The 17,500-nt window shown below is 39.0% G+C and overlaps 2 pseudogenes; both read left to right on the top strand.

Moving 5' to 3' along the window:
• The first annotated feature begins 643 nt into the window (after positions 1 to 643).
• LOC122662904 lies at positions 644 to 2,453 on the top strand (annotated as a pseudogene).
• A 10,556-nt stretch (positions 2,454 to 13,009) lies between these two features.
• Positions 13,010 to 17,021, top strand: LOC122662903 (annotated as a pseudogene).
• Positions 17,022 to 17,500: the final 479 nt, after the last annotated feature.

Raw genomic sequence — 17,500 nt, 5'->3', positions numbered from 1 at the left:
ATCCCTTCTATTTCCCTGCGGCATCTGAAACCATTTCCCTTCCAATGACTCAATAGGTATAGGAATGTCTTATTGTCTCTTGTTTTTGTAAAAATTTACAGAATGACATATTTTTTTTTTAGATGGAATTGGATAATGCTTGAAGTATTCCCATTCACGATCTTGGAGACCCACCCTACATGCTTCTGTGTTTTATTCGACTGTGTTACATTTTGCCCATTTACTCCCAGGGTACTTTTGAGGATTTTGTTGTAGAGGAGCTCTTTACCCTATATAAAAGAAAACAGAATTAAGTTGTATGTTCAGTATTCGTTTATGCTAGAACGTTCTATTAATTGAATTTCTCAATGAGGTGCTGGCTTGGTTGTTTTCCTTAATACTACCGTATGAGAAATGTTAACATGTTGCATGAAGTTAATACTTATATACTGTAATCAAGTTTGATCAGTGTTAGGTATATTAGCTAATAATCTCTCCGTTTAAAACCCGTACCATAAACTCCGTTTTTTTTTCCATTCCCGTTTTTGCTAACTATGGTATAAACTCTCTGATTAAGATACAAGATCAATTAATCAATGCTGAAAATAGACTAAGGCCAGCCAACCGATGAATATGTAATTTTAGTTAAAAAAATTCTGGGGAAATGTGGAATGACAAGATTTTTGTGAACCATCTAAAGCAAATACACACTCATACCATTAGAAATGGCATTGACCATTCAAAATTCCTCATTACCAAGCTACTTCAAATTCCTAACATCCCATATGCCCAGGCACTGTTCAATCTTATTCCCAAACCAAGTGGCTACCTGTATAACAAACTTGTCCAAGCTTATTCCTCTCATGGACCTTTTGAACTCTGTTTCTCCCTTTACAAGCGGATGCGCCAGGAACGTTGCCCACCGAACCCACATACTTTTACCTTCCTCTTCACTGCCTAAGCTTCACTCTCCTCACTCCGACAAGGCCAAATGCTCCATATCCAGTTCATTAAATTTGGGTTGGAGTATAATCAGTTTATCTTGACAGCTATTGATTGACATATATGCTAAATCAGGCTTGTTAGCCTCAGCATGCCAGATGTTTAATGAAATGAGCGAGAGAGATATACCCTCGTGGAACTCAATGGTCACGGGTTATGCAAGATGCGGGAAGTTAGCAGAAGCAAGAGAATTGTTTGCGTCGATGCCTTCAAGGAATGTGGTTTCTTGGACTGGCATGATATCTGGTTATTCTCAAAATGGACAGTATGAGGAGGCCCTTGCATTGTTTATAGAGATGATGGAGAAGAAGGACGCAAGGCCAAATTTTTTGACCATAGCAAGTGTCCTTCCAGCTTGTGCTAATCTTGGGGCATTGGAGATAGGTGAGAAGATTGAAGGGTATGCTAGAGAGAATGGGTTCATGAGAAATGTTTTTGTGAGTCATGGGTTGTTGGAGATGTATGCAAAGTGTGGTAGAATAGATAAAGCAAGAAGGATGTTTGATGAGATTGGTAGTGGAAGGAATTTGTGCTGCTGGAATACAATGATCATGGGCTTGGCCATCCATGGTAGGTGGAAAGAGGGTCTAGAGCTCTTTGATGGAATGCGGGTAAGTAGTTTCTCTGCGTGATTTTATTCCTTTTCTTATTAGCAATTTTGTAATCGCACAAGTCCATTAGCATTCATCTGTCCTGCCTATATATAGATTTTAACTTGATTATTAAATACCAGATAAATGGGACTGCACCAGATGACATTACATTCGTGGGACTTCTTTTAGCATGCACTCATGGAGGGTTGCTTGCACAAGGGCGAAAATTATTTGAATCTATGGAGAGAGACTTCTCTATAACTCCAAAATTGGAACACTATGGGTGCATGGTTGATCTCTTAGGTCGTACTGGGGAGTTGAAAGAAGCTTATGCTCTGATAAAGAGCATGCCAATGAAGCCTGATGCATTAATATGGGGGACTCTATTGGGGGCTTGTAGTTTCCATGGTTCTGTTCAGCTGGCTGAAAAAGCGGCAGAGTCTCTCTTTGATCTTGAGCCATAGAATGCAGGGAACTATGTGATCCTTGCAAATATATATGCATCAACAGGTCAATGGGATGGCGTTGCAAAAGTGAGGAAGCGTGTGACGTGCAACCAAGTTACAAAGGCAGCAGGATATAGTGTAATTGAAGAGAATGGATGCCTTCACAAGTTTATTGTTGAGGATAGATCACATCCAAGATCTAATGAGATTTATGAACTGTTAGATGAGATTTCAGCAAAGATGAAGCTACTTGGGTGCTTGATGAATTTTGATTCTGATGTTGAGAATGACTGTATAATGGAAGGTCAATTCTAGCATGCTCTGAATGAATTTCTCGATAAAAAGGTCTATGACATTTCCTTTCTCATACCAACAGATTTTACGAATTGATGCTATGTCAACATGCAGCCTATAATATGGCATAGTTTGCTACAACATCATGGTGTTATAGCAAATTGAATTATGTCAAGAAAAAAGAGTAACCACCTCCCCCACCCAAAAAAAAAATAAAGTATGGTTGAACTGGAGATTATTGTTGCACATCCTTGTGTCTTGAGGTAATATTTCGCTTTATGCTACTTTTATTACCTCCATTTTTCATTGCTATTATTGTAAACTAAGTATATCAGAACTAAACAAAACCAGAGAAAGAGAGAAAGAGAGAAAGAAGATGGAAGGGATTGAGAAGATGGAGGGAGGCTGTGTTATAGAAAGTAGTTCTATCACACCAGCCACATTCTTATTTATATTAAAATGAACAAGAGACCTACTACAAACTAGAATCAAAATACAACTCTACTTAGCTAATCATAAAGTCTAATTACAATAGGAAAGATAAGAAAGACAAAGATAAACGATAAACTAACTTAGACATGATCCTATGCTACAAGGTCTATGGGCCTCCATTGGTATATATGTGTGTGTGTGTGTATATATATATATATATATTTACTATAAAAGTATTTTTTTAAATGACAAAAATACCCTGTCTTTCTTTCCCTCTCTCTGCTTTGCATGTGGGGAAGACTCCTCCCAAACTCCAACAGCGACGTCCATCCTTCCCCCGCTCCTTTTCTAATGTAGAAGAAGTTAGGCTGCAACTAATTCTGCAGGAGGATTGTAAAGTCTTCAATGAAGAAGCTTCCTTCGATCGGTTGATCTCAGATTTGCAGGGAATTGCAATAAAAACCAGAATATAAACAAAGAAGAAAATAGAGAATGGAGAAGATGGATAGATAGAAGAAGGGGGATAGGGATAGGTGGGGTTGGCTATCTCAGCCTGGGCATCTCACAGCATATCATGGTTTCAAAAACCAAAAATCTCTTTTTTTCCTTTCAATTCATTGGCTACTGAAATCCTGCAGCTTTCTTTTATTATTTAATTGATTACATCCTAGGTTCTTCTAGAAATATCTCAAAACAAATGTCCAATTAAAATAAAACTCCAATTCCTAATCTAAATAATAAACCTCTAAAACCCCACCCAAGGCAGCAACCCTTTTGGATTCGAAGTACTCCACGCAAGCTGTCATGGGTCCACCAAATCTGTGTAAACAAATAAAGAAAAGAATCCTAAATTATCTCTAACTCTAATTACATCAAATAACTAAATAATTTCATAATTAAAAACTATCTAAAAAATTAATTATAGTAGCTGTAGGAGTCCTCCACAACTTGCAAATTAGTCTTCACATTGCATTCAATCTCCACTAGCTATCCATATCAACCCAAATCACTATTCATGTGAACAGTGTCACATGAACAGTAATTTTTTTAAATTCTATCTTGGTCTCTTCTCTTCTTCGTGCTTCTCTTTGGACTGGGTCTGCCTTATGTGATGCTTCATCGAACCTACAAAACTTGCCACATCATCAGACCAGGTTGCCTCTCCCAGATCTTGAATCCTACAACTACACTGGGTTAGTTTTGGGGCTTGCTCCTGCTGCTACACATGGACTTGTGATCTACATCACTCAGATTCATAGTTCAAAAACTCGTTTCGTTTTGGTCGAAGTTTTGAATATTTCGAGTATTTCGGTCGAGTTGAAACGAAATGTAACTTCAAATTGAAAAAATGCAATATTTCAAACTCGTTTCGGAAATCTCGGTCATTTTGGCATTTTACGCCTACAAATGGCCAAGCGAAACTCATAGAAAAAATATTTCGGTATCTCGAAAATTTCGGTCAGACCGAAACACCAAAACGAAACGAGATTTTAAACTTGCTCAGATTAACAAAGATCACAATAACGTGACAATAACCAGAATTCCAGAATAATTAATAATAATAGACCAGCAACTCAGATAAATGTGAAATTTGAAACGAAATGTAACTTCAAATTGAAAAAATGCAATATTTCAAACTCGTTTCGGAAACCTCGGTCATTTTGGCATTTTACGCCTACAAATGGCCAAGCGAAACTCATAGAAAAAATATTTCGGTATCTCGAAAACTTCGGTCAGACCGAAACACCAAAACGAAACGAGATTTTAAACTTGCTCAGATTAACAAAGATCACAATAACGTGACAATAACCAGAATTCCAGAATAATTAATAATAATAGACCAGCAACTCAGATAAATGTGAAATTTGATATGAAATTGATAACATAGGAAGGAACAACTCTTCAAAAGATGGGCTCGATCCAATAGTTGGATCTCAAGAACTAGCACTGTTACAGAACTAGTAACTTAACATTTTAAGAACTAGGAACTCTGATATCTCAGCAAATGATGAACTGATGTAGGGATGATTCTAGTTAACAGCAGTTCTTAGACTAGTAAACAAGATATCAAAATATGAGACATATATGGTAGTGTCCTACTTGAGGAAGGATACCCAAAACCCTGTAGGTCGATTGAAGAATTTAAAAACAATGCCCTTTAGAACTTATAACAGATCAGATTTGAAGTTTAATATCCGTAATAAAACAGTAATCATATCTACTGATTAATCGGAACAACTAATATGGATTCAGCAGGAATTTAATGGTTTAACAGGGACTGAAATCGATTGGAAGAGTTCCAAATTTATGGGACTCTAATCAATTGAAGTCTGTCCTACTTCTGAAACCATGGGCAGGTTTTGAATTACATGCAGTTGATGGCTCTGAGATCATAACTGAAATCCCAGATGTATTGACCCCAAAATAGAAGAGTTTGAAAATATTGGAATACCATAAACAAAACAAAAACTGTACTTGAAGGGTTAATGGAAAAGAAAAATAAGAAGAAAATATAGAATCATATGACTTGTAACTCACACCCAATCCTTAATCAGAATCCCACCGACCCTCCTAGCATCCCACCAGGCAGCAACTGCATCCCACAGCCATTAATCTGAGTCTCACAGAAGTTGAGCAGCAAATCCACATTTTTAGTCATATTAAAAAATGTTGGGATGGTTTAACACCTACAATGCTTTTATAGAAACAGAAAAGGCTGAATCATATTGGCCCTAGGACAGTTACCAGCCAATAGGAAGCAACCAAATAAAAGAATCAAATTAAAACAGACTAGGGCTGTGTTTGGTTGAAAAGAAAAGACAAGAAAAGAAAAAAGGATCTTGAATAGAAAAGAAAAGAAATGAAAAGAAAAGAAAAAAAGAACACAATTGCTTAGTGTTTGGTTGACAATAGAAAAGAGAAGAAATCTAATACAAATTAATAATAATTGCAACCCCACCTCTGGCTAATAATCTCCCGACTTTCTCTCCTCTCCGACTTTATCTTTCCACTTATCTCTCTCCCCGCTTTCTCTCTTTTCTCTCTCTACTTCTTTCCGGCATACTCCACCTCTTCTGCACATTCCCATCCTTCCCTTTGAAGGTCTTGCAGTTAAGCGCAGGTGCACAACAATGTGGAAGAACCATACCGGCACTGGTAGGGCATTTATTGAAGGGCCATGATGCAGTGCCTTGGCCATCAAAAGTACCACCTCCGGTCAATGACATTGCACCAATCCAAACTCTATCCAATCATCCAAAGAACCATACTTGCTCAGATCTGTGGTGGTATTTAGGAAACAAGATCCTATATCTGATTTTTCTCTGATTTTTCTCCAATGCCAACAGTTTTTCATTCATAGCCCAACCCTCCAACCAGTAATAGATAATGCCTTTGCAACAGACTTAGGAATATGATGATTTTCAACAGTATTCAAACACGGATGGAAGGTAGAAGACAAACCAGAATAGAACATAAAATTAGAAATGGGGTGCTGGTTACAACTCTGAACACCTTTACGATGAGTAATAGGAGTATCAAGATCAGAAGAAGGTTCCAAGGAAGAATTAGATGGAGCAGAGGCAGCCGAAATGGGTGGGGCCCATACTTTCCATTGGTGACGTTGGAACACAATACGTGTCGGTAATGAGGCAGCCTATGGAGCGGGGTTAACAAGAGATTGAACAACATAAATGGGAAGATCATCATCCAACTCAGAAACAGTAAAAGAAGATGCATCGTAAGGGTGGATTCAAAGAAGGAAACATCAACAGTAACAAAGTATTTCTATAAGTCAAAGGAGTAACAACGATAACCCTTCTGGGTGCGGGAATAACCAACAAAAAACCACTTATGAGCTTTAGGATCCAATTTTGAATCACTAGGACGATGATCACGAATGAAGCAAACACTACCAAATACACGGGGTGGTAAAACAAACAAAGGCATAGAAGGAAATAACAAAGAATAAGGAATACCACCAAGTAAAATAGAGGAAAGCATGCGGTTAATAAGGTAACACAGTCAAAACAGCATCTGCCCAAAAAGGTTTAGGCACTTCCATCTCTAACAAAAGAGATCGAGTAACTTCCATTAACTGTCTATTCTTCCTCTTGACCACACCATTTTGTTGTAGAGTGTCTGTATAAGAGGATTGATGAACAATACCACGTTGAACCATTAATTCAATAAAGGGGGTAGAAAAATAATCCTTAGAATTATTACTACGAAGAACACGCAAAGGAGTTTGAAACTGAGTATTAATTTCATTCACAAATGTACGAAATGTACTAAAGATGAAAAATAATTCTTAACGATTTGTCATTCAATAAAGCCAGGTAATTCTGGAATAGTCATCAGCAAAAGTAACAAAATAACAAAAACCTAACTTGGAAATGACTGGACAAGGACTCAATACATCAGAATGAACCAAAGAAAAAGGTTGGTCAGACCGTTTATTGACTCTAGGAGGATAACTCACACGCTGAAGTTTCCAAAACTGACAGGACTCATAATTTAAACTAGAAAGAGACAAAAAACGAGTATCTAAAAGTTTCAAACTCTCCAACGAAGGATGACCAAAACCACAATGAATCTGCTGAGGTGACGCCACACTGGAACATGTCACAGATGAAGTGTCTTCAAGTATATATAGCCCACCTCGATTCACGACCTCTACCAATCATCTTCTTCGTTGTAAGATCCTAAAATACACAATGAGTTAGAAAAAAAAAAGTTACAGAACAATTATAGGTTTTGATAAACTTATTAACGGAAAAGATATTAAAAGGAAAGTCAAGTAAATAAAGAACTGAAGATAAGGACAAATAATATGAATTATGAACAATGCCAATACCAGTCACTTTAGTTAAGGAACCATCAACTAAAGTAACACTGGATGAAGATTTGTGTAGGGAGGAAAATATATCTGAGACACCAGTCATATGATCCGAAGCCCATGAATCAATGATGATCCAGGGGCGAGAATTAGCAGTCAAAAGACATGCAGTGGTATTACCTGTTTGAACAAAAGTGACAGTTGGAGGCTGGGATGACTGAGAAATCTGAAACTAGGTAAAACAAGCATACTCATCAAATATCTTCACGGTCTTACCCTCAGACTTTGAAGATGAAGAAATAGTAGACTCAGTAGTAGTAGCGGAATTGGCAAACTGTTGCTGAGGCGGTTTGCCATGAAGTTTCCAACGAAAACGTTGGATATGGCCTGGGTGACCACAAGTGTGACAAGACTTCACCGAACTTGAATTATCAGAAGCAGCTTGAGTACCTGAAGTAAGAGTTTTCCCATAACCAGCCCCACGACCACGACTACCACCACTATTGCCATTACCACCATTACCAGCCCCTCTATTAGGTCCACGGTTAGATGGAAGAAGCCAAGGCAGATGTATCCACTGAAGTAGAACTCTCACGAGAGATACGTAGAACTCGGGAAAATGTTTTTGATAGTGTGGCTATCTTGTCACCACCAAAAATTTGAGGATGAACTGAATCAAACTCTTTCCCAAGTCCTCCCAAAAATCCCATGATAGCAAGCTGTTCTCGCTGACTTTGCATTTGTTCCATATTAGAAGTGATTGGAAGTAGAGAATTCAGCTCCTCATACATCCTCTTGAAGTCAGCAAAATACTGAGTCAAAGGGCGATCCTTTCGATCAGACCGATAAAACTCTTGAGACAGATCATAAATCCGAGAAAGGTTATTATATCTAGAATACAGAACATTAAGATACTCCTATAGCTCCTTGAGAGTGTCAATGTGAGTCTCCAAATCAACACTTTGGTTATCCATTGAATTCAACATTTGTCCCAAGTTTCTTGCATTAATAGTATCCCACAAGGGATCATCATCTGGTTTAATTTTCAACAAATGATCTTGCTGATCATGTCCGGTCAGAACCAACTTAAGAATTTTCTTCCATTGTTGAAAGTTGGTAATCCCCTCCAGCTTCTTTTTAGTAATACGATTTGATGATTAAGATAGTACCTCAGTCACCACATTCTTAAATTGTTCAGACATTATTTACAGCCAAAGGATGGAGTGAAATTGCAATAAAAAATGAAAAATTCTGGAAAAACTCGATTCCCAAAAACCCTGACCAATATCAATTTTGCCAGAAAACCCAGACAAAAATTGATCTAAAAAATTGAACCAAATAGAAAATCTGCCTTTGGAGTAGCTTTCGAAAAATCCAGCAAGCTCCAAAAACTCTAGCAAACTCAAAAAATTGATTCCAAAAGCCCAACAAAAAAATCGATTAATCACCCTACGAAAAATTGATCTCAAAACCCTGACATGGTGCTGCTGGTATTTGATCTTTAAGTTCCAGCATAATCTTTACTCTATCAATCATCCAATAGCATAAAAAGAGACCTAGTTCTTAATTTAGAACATGAACTAGTCTCTAAACAGTCCCAAAACACAGCATAGGGTGTTGCGCCCCTTCAAACGAAAGACAAGAGGAGGCACAAAACTTCAATCTAAAACGAGAGAGAGTGTTGTGTAACTTGGGAGTCCCAACTTATTGTTGGATTTCCCACTCTGTTCAATATAAAATAAGAAAAAGAAAAATAAACACAATATAGGCATAATTATCGAGATAGAGTATTGTGCAACTTGGGAGTCACAACTTATTGTTGGATTTCCCACTCTATTCAATATAAAATAAGAATAAGAAAAATAAACACAATACAAGCACTAATATCGAGATTCACATAATCAGTGGTTCTCCTCCATTCATCTGGCAATCTGGCATCTTCCTTGTGCTCAAAATCCTGTTAAATAGATTGGTTAACCAATACACCCCACAACCTCCCAGGGCTTTCCTTCTTTTGGGATTTCATCTGGGCCTTCTGTCTTGCTTGCTTTCATCTTTCTTAAGGCTTCTTTAACTTCCGCCTCATTAACCTATCGTGCATATCTATAGCATGAGGTGTCTTGTTGAATAATGTTATAGTCTGGATCATTTATACTAGACCTATCTCCATTTAGTAGATCACAAATATACTCATCCCATCTTTCACAATGTCCTCATCGCTTACCAACACTCTTCCATCATCATCCTTGATACACCACACCAACTAGAGAGCAGGATTCAAGACTAAAAAAGGCGTACCTAGTGCACGAGGCTCCTGGCACTGCGGGGTCTAGGGAGGGCCATAATGTACACAGCCTTACCCCCCACTTCACGGAGAGGCTGTTCCCGACTCAAACCTGCGACCTATCGAGATATTATAATATATATATATATATATATATATATATATATATATATATAGAGAGAGAGAGAGAGAGAGAGAGAGAGAGAGAGAGAGAGAGAGAGAGAGAGAGAGAGAGAGAGAGAGAGAGAAAATATAATAAAATGAGCAACCCTTAATACATTAAATATTTAACTCAACACTTAAAAAGAGAGCTTAACAGGTTGCATAGTCAGTCAGGAAACCAGAAAAGGAAGTCTTAAATTACCACATACAATAGCTCTGAAATTTCCACTAACAATCCTATACTTTCCTAAATGATCAAGATCTAAAATAGAGGCAAAATAGGGTTTTGAACCATGCCAAGCCAAGCCAACCCAAGACCAAACCAAACCAAAAAATGTGGGAAAAAAATCTTTTCTTCTTTCTACCGGCTGAAACGGCATCACACGCCATGCCCTTCTTTATTGTTTTTCCAACCGATATTCTGAAACCCTCACTGCCGTCAACCCATTTGATGACTGTGTCATTGCTCCAACCTGTCAAGAACTTCTGAATGCATCCAAAAACTGTTTTAACCAAGTGTATCAGTAGAATCTCTGAGAACAGACAAGATACTGGGTTGGGGGTCAATCCACTAGTTGTGGTCGTTGGTGATGTGGTAAACTCGGCAATTTGGATGCAGGTTTCTGCAAGGCTTGGAAAGCTCTAGTCAAAATCTATCTAGTCCTGCACCTTCTATTTAGACCCTAGCCTCCTCGAATTGAAGAAGTCACCCTAAGCCTAGGGTTTTAGTAGGAGCCTTAGTTTAGTTTATTTCAGTTCCATACTTAGTTTTTATTTTGTGTTTTAAATTGAACTGGTTTAAATTGGTTGCATCCAATTGGTTCAATTAGTCTAATTTAAGTGAAGTGCTCCTATTGGCTAACAGGTTCTTATATCCTATTGGCTAGTAGGGAATCTTCTTTTATTTCAAGTAGTTTAAGTTGTTTTAAGTCATTAGGGTCAATTGAGTCTTTTTATACTTTTTAAATTGTTTTAAGTAACTTAATTGTACCTCTCCATGATTTTGGATGGAGATTAGAGTTGTAATAGTTTTAGGAATTAGGCTTTTGGCCTCCTATTTAATAATAAATTGTTACCCATTATGTTTAAAAAAAAATAAACTTTTGCTGCTGGCCATGGCTGCTGCTGCTTCTCTCCTCTGAGAATTGTCTTGTGAGTCATATCAAGACCCCTTGTGAATCATATCAAGGGTGAGGGCTGGTGGATTCTGACGACTCCCTGCATCTTGTAGATCGGGAGGTCCTTCTTCTTCTTCAATCAAGCTTCCTCAACTTGCTGCTACTGCAGATCTGCAGATCCGGTGAGTTGTTTGTTAATTTGGTTATTCCCTTCTTCCCCTAACCTTCTACAGCCAACCCTAACACCCCTTTTTTTATTTTTATTTATTTGAGTTCCTTAACCCTGAATCACTCACAACCCCATTCCCCATCAATTCCATCGATCCCCCCAAAACCCTAATCCATCTAAAATCTGTCCAGCCATAACTAACCATCAGAACCAGCCCCAAATTTGGTCGATCTACCCTCTCATTGTCCCCTATGCTTGATCCAAAACCCTGCCCTAAATTCCCATTAGAAACCCTAAATTCAGCCTATTTCCTAATTCCTACAACCCGAAACCCTAACTCTAATTTTGCAGGTTTTTCAAACTTAACCAAATCCAATTATTTTTATCCCATAATAACCCCCTAGACCTGCATATTAAAGCCATATAAGACCCATTCCCAAATTCCCATCCTAAACCCTAGAATTAACCTAAATCCTAGTGCTGTCCATTCGAACCAGCAACCCTTTTTGCTATTGATCTTGTTGTTTGGCTCCTAGTAGGTCTCCTACCTATCTAGGACTACATTAATTGGTACTAGAGCCATGCCGACCATGGCAATCCAACCACAGACAACAATCTGCCCCACCCACCTGATCCCATGACTGCAATCATGGATATGCTTAAGAAGCTCTCGGCAGATCAGCAAGTTCTCAATGATCGAATGTTAGTGATGGAAGAAAGGCAGACTGTGCCTCTTGTAAACAACCCTTTATACGTAGAGGAAGACAGGTTTCAAGTTCACTTTGAAGTTCATGGAACTCTGGGAAGGAACCGACATCACAGAGATCATTCCAGAGGCCATAGAGACTACAGAGATCACTCCAGGAACCGTGGAGATCACAGGGACAGAAGAGGACATGATAGAGGAGGTTACAGAGAAGAATCTCGAAGACCTAACTTTGAGGAGTACATGAGGTCCTATTTCACTACTGATGAAGCCACTAATAAGAGGTATGATACGCAAAAGGTCAAGCTCGAGCTAAAGGAGTTTGATGGGAACCGTGATCCCCAGGTGTTCTATGACTGGCTTGCTGCCCTGGATGATTATTTTGACTAGTATGACTTGCTTGAAGATCGAAAGATGAGACTGGCACGTACCAAGTTGATTGGCCTTGCCCGAGAATGATGGCGAAAGATAGAGAGAGACATGGAACGCGAAGGTGATGCACCTACTAATTGGGAGGACATGAGGTATGACTTGAAGGAGAAATATTTGCCCAAACATTACAGAGCTCAAATGCAAGATCAACTCAACTCCCTACGACAAGGGACTATGACTGTAGCTGAGTACATGCAGCAGTTCGATGCTTTTTCTTCTCGTATTGACACCAGAGAAAGTGATACTCAGATGCTGTCTCGATTTTGGTTGGGATTGAGATCAAACATTATTAAAGCTATTGGAGTTGCTGACGATTTGGACATCAAGGACTGTTTCGAGAAGGCATTGAAGGTTGAAGAATTATTGGATGGAAATAGCAGATTTGATTCCTCCACTGAAGGTACCAACAAAACTTTTTCAGCATTCAAGTCGACTACCAATGGTCACTATCAAACTGGAAACTCCGCTGCTGGTCGTACTTGATCAAGCTACTCTGTTGGTAGTTCTTCCCGCCCTACAACCCCTCCATGTGCTGATCATAAAGGTAGAGCTCCTATGGACAGCAATGAAACCCACAAGTGCTTCCATTGCAATGAGCTTGGGCACTATGCCAAAGACTACCCACAAAAGCATAGACTTGTTAATGTGGCTGCCAAGGCAAGGGAAACCTCTAAAGAGAACGATGAGCAAGCTATATATGCATTACCCCCTAATAGTGATGACCTAGAAGGTTACTTCAAAGATATGGATGGTGGTACTCAAGGTGTCCATATAATTGCTCCAGTTTTCATGGATGATGTGGTGGATTGTGAAGAGGTAATTGGGAGCATTTCACAGGGAGACAATGACAATCAAGTTGCTGTTCTTGAAGAAGTGGAGCTCGATGAGAAGGTTATCAATATTGAAGACCCTATGGAGGTTGAACACATTGATTTTGTGATGCCCCCTTGGTTCTTCGAAGAGAAGGCTCCATGACTTGAAGACCATATTCCCATTATTCTAACCTCAATAGAATTCTGCCAGGGAAGTGTTGAAGCTGCTGCCCACATGTTGTTTCCTCCTCCTCATCACAAGGTTCGTGGACGAGTTTCTTCACACAAGCATAGTACTTGGACTCCCACTCATGATGTCAAAAAGCTCAACCCCAAGTTTCCAGAGTGTTGCATGGATTTCACCCATTCATCGGAGATGAATGTTTCCAAGTCGGGGAGAGTTGATGTAGACCCTAGCCTCCTCGAATTGAAGAAGCCACCCTAAGCCTAGGGTTTTAGTAGGAGCCTAAGTTTAGTTTATTTCAGTTCTATACTTCGTTTTTATTTTGTGTTTTAAATTGGTTGCATCCAATTGGTTCAATTGGTTTAATTTAAGTGAAGTGCTCCTATTGGCTAATAGGTTCTTATATCCTATTGGCTAGTAGGGAATCTTCTTTTATTTCAAGTAGTTTAAGTTGTTTTAAGCCATTAGGGTCAATTGAGTATTTTTATATCTTTTAAATTGTTTTAAGTCACTTAATTGTACCTCTCCAAGATTTTGGATGGAGATTAGAGTTGTAATAGTTTTAGGAATTAGGCCTTTGGCCTCCTATTTAATAATAGATCGTGGGAGAGGCTCCCCCACCCATTATGTTTAAAAAAAAAATAAACTTTTGCTGCTGGCCACGGCTGCTGCTGCTTCTCTCCTTTGAGAATTGTCTTATGAGTCATATCAAGCCCCCTTGTGAGTCATATCAAGGGTGAGGGCTGGTGGATTCCGGCGACGCCCTGCATCTTGTAGATTGGGAGGTCCTTCTTCTTCTTCAATCAAGCTTCCTCAACTTGCTGCTACTGCAGATCTGCAGATCCGGTGAGTTGTTTGTTAATTTAGTTATTCCCCTAACCTTCTATAGCCAACCCTAACACCCCCTTTTTTTTTTTTATTTGAGTTCCTTAACCCTGAATCACTCACAGCCCCATTCCCCATCAATTCCATTGATTCTCCCAAAACCCTAATCCATCTAAAATCTGTCCAGCCATAACTAACCATCAGAACCAGCCCCAAACCTGGTCGATCTACTCTCTCACTGTCCCCTATACTCAATCCAAAACCCTGCCCTAAATTCCCATTAGAAACCCTAAATCCGGCCTATTTCCTAATTCATACAACCTGAAACCCTAATCCTAATTCTGCAGATTTTTCAAACTTAACCAAATCCAATTATTTTTATCCCATAATAACCCCCTAGACCTGCATATTAAAGCCATATAAGACCCATTCCCAAATTCCCATCCTAAACCCTAGAATTAACCTAAATCCTAGTGCTGTCCATTCGAACCAGCAACCCCTTTTGCCATTGATCCTGTTGTCTGGCTCCTAGGAGGTCTCCTACCTATCTAGGACTACATTACCTTCTCTACATCGGCATCACATGAATTCTTAAAGGATTTTTCTTCTGTAAAAGGGCACTCTGGTCAATCTTCTGTTCCATCTTAAATTCTGTACAAATTTAAACCATTAAGCATTAAGTGGACTAGTAGAAGTTTCTGTGAGACTCCTTGTAGAATTCAAAATGTAGTGTTTCATAGCTGCATTACTGATATTAGCACTCCTAGATCCAATTTTGTGGATGAAATAATTTCTATGATGTGGGCTTGTTGCTTCATGAGAATAACTTATATTTCTGTTGCCATGTTTAATTCATTGGATTCTGGACCATTGCCTTGATATGTCTCTTCCTATTGCATTCCTGTTCAGAGCTTACTCTGTGGGCTTGTTGCTTTGTGAGAATAATTTAAATCTGTTTCCATGTTTAATTCATTGGATTCTGGACCATTGCCTTGGTATGTCTCTTCCTATTGCATTCCTGTTCAGAGCTCTTTTGTCTTCAGTTTGTCACCAAAATTTAGCATCAGAGTGAGTTGAAGTTTTCTACTTTTCTAACTTTCTAGATGATCCTGCTCCCTCCCCCCCCCCCCTGCTTCTTGGCTCCGGAATTTTCCTTTGGTCATCTTTTCAACTTCTTTTTCAAGTCTTTTATTTTCTTCTTGAGAATTTTACTTGTGCTTGTATGCGCTATTAACATATGCATGTCTGAAGCTATGGATAATTAGGTGCTTCTGACTTTGATGGTTTAATTATAATAATACTAATTTATTCCATAAACTGACATCGGATTTGTATTTGTCCTGAATGCATTTGCTCTTTGGTGCAGATTCCAATCGCCACTTCTCAGGTTATCTGAGAATTTGATGTGGTGAAGCAACTGAGCAAAAGAAGACATTTGATCCTCAATGAATTGGCTTATTCTTTCATGACAGGTGGGTACAGGGAATCACCTTCATTGTTGCGATTTATGACTACAAATAGGCGGGTTCAGGACAGAAGCAAGAAAAAGAGGGTGCATGATCTAGAAATAGCAACAGAGAAGTGGAAGTTAGCCTCAAAGGTTTTGTTTCTTATGGAGGTTTTGAAGAGAGAACCTGAGCAAATCATTCCTTTAAGATCATTGGAACAGTACAGAAGGCATATTAGCCTTCCTAAGCCCCACAAGCTCTCGGACTTCATACGGAAATCACCAAAGCTGTTTGAATTGTACAAAAATCACACGCGAGTTATATGGTGTGGGATGACCAAGGAAGCTAACAACTTGGTGGAAGAGGAAGCAAAGATCCTGGAGGAGCATGGTGAGAAAGCTGTTGAGCATGTTACCAGGCTCTTGATGATGACAGTGGATAAGCGACTTTCCATGGACAAGATTGCCCACTTCCGCAGAGACTTTGGCCTACCTTATGATTTCCGAACCAGGTGGGCCTACAAGTACCCCCAATGCTTCAGGGTGGTTAAATCTGAGGATGATGTTGAGTATTTGGAACTTGTATCCTGGAATCCAGCTTGGGCTGTAACAGAACTAGAGAAGAAAGTGGTTGGGGTAATGAGTCTAACCCTCCCACTCTAGGGTTGCTCACACTTCCATTCCCCATGAAATTTCCTCAAGACTACAAGAAAATTTTCCGGTATGGTGGGAAAATCGAACACTTCCAGAAACGGTCTTAGCTATCTCCATATGCTGATGCTAGAGGGCTTAAAGCAGGGTCACAGGAATTCAATAAGAGAGCAGTAGCGGTGATGCATGAGCTACTTAGCTTTGCCATTGAGAAAAGGGTGGTTACTGACCACCTCACCCACTTTCGTCAAGAAATTGTGATGCCTCAGAAACTGATGAGACTTCTTCTGAAGCATTTTGGGATTTTCTATGTCTCTGAGAGGGGAAAGAGATTTAACGTGTTCTTGACAGAAGCTTATGAAGGTTCTGAGCTGATTCAAAAGTGCCCCTTGGTTCTTTGGAAAGAAAAGGTCCAGGCCCTAATTGGTTACAGAGGAAGACAGCGGAGAATTGAATCATTTAGTGACTTTTCAGATATGGAGGGTTATGATAATCTGTTTGACAGTGACTTTAAAGGTGAAAATGCTATTGCAGAGCTTGAGAGTGAGTGATACAATTGCTGGGATAGAGGACCTATCTGCTCCTGATCATGAGATGGAAGTAAGAGATATCTACACTGCTTACACAGGAAGCTGACCAGTGAATTATTATTATGAGGTTGGAATCTCTCTCTCTCTCTCTCTCTCTCTCTCTCTATATATATATATATATATATATATATATATATGCTAAGAATTTTGTAATAAAGAAAGATCCCTCTATGCTCTACAAGGCCCCAATGAAGCAAAAGCATGGTATAAAATCTCGCGATATTTCGGCGATATATCGCCACATTTCGTATATCTCGACATATCCGAGATACGAAACACTTCCGAAACCAAAAAATACAATATCTCGTTGATATATCGTGAGATATCGACGATATATCGTAGATCTCACGATATATCGCAAGATATTGAAAAAGTGACAAATAGTGTCACACTAGGGCCCCTTTTATACTATATTTCGCAATATCGACCAAGAGCTGCTGAAAATCTATTTTTCTCTTTTCTTTCTCATTTTTTGCTTTTCTTCCTCCCTTCCAAGCCTCATCCAAGCATTGTTAAAGCTCCTTGTCACCGGGAAGA

Source organism: Telopea speciosissima, chromosome 5 (genome assembly GCF_018873765.1).
Source record: "Telopea speciosissima isolate NSW1024214 ecotype Mountain lineage chromosome 5, Tspe_v1, whole genome shotgun sequence".
NCBI classification, from domain to species: Eukaryota; Viridiplantae; Streptophyta; class Magnoliopsida; order Proteales; family Proteaceae; genus Telopea; species Telopea speciosissima.
Note: the sequence above shows the minus strand (reverse complement) of the source record. Positions and strands in the feature narration are given on the sequence as shown.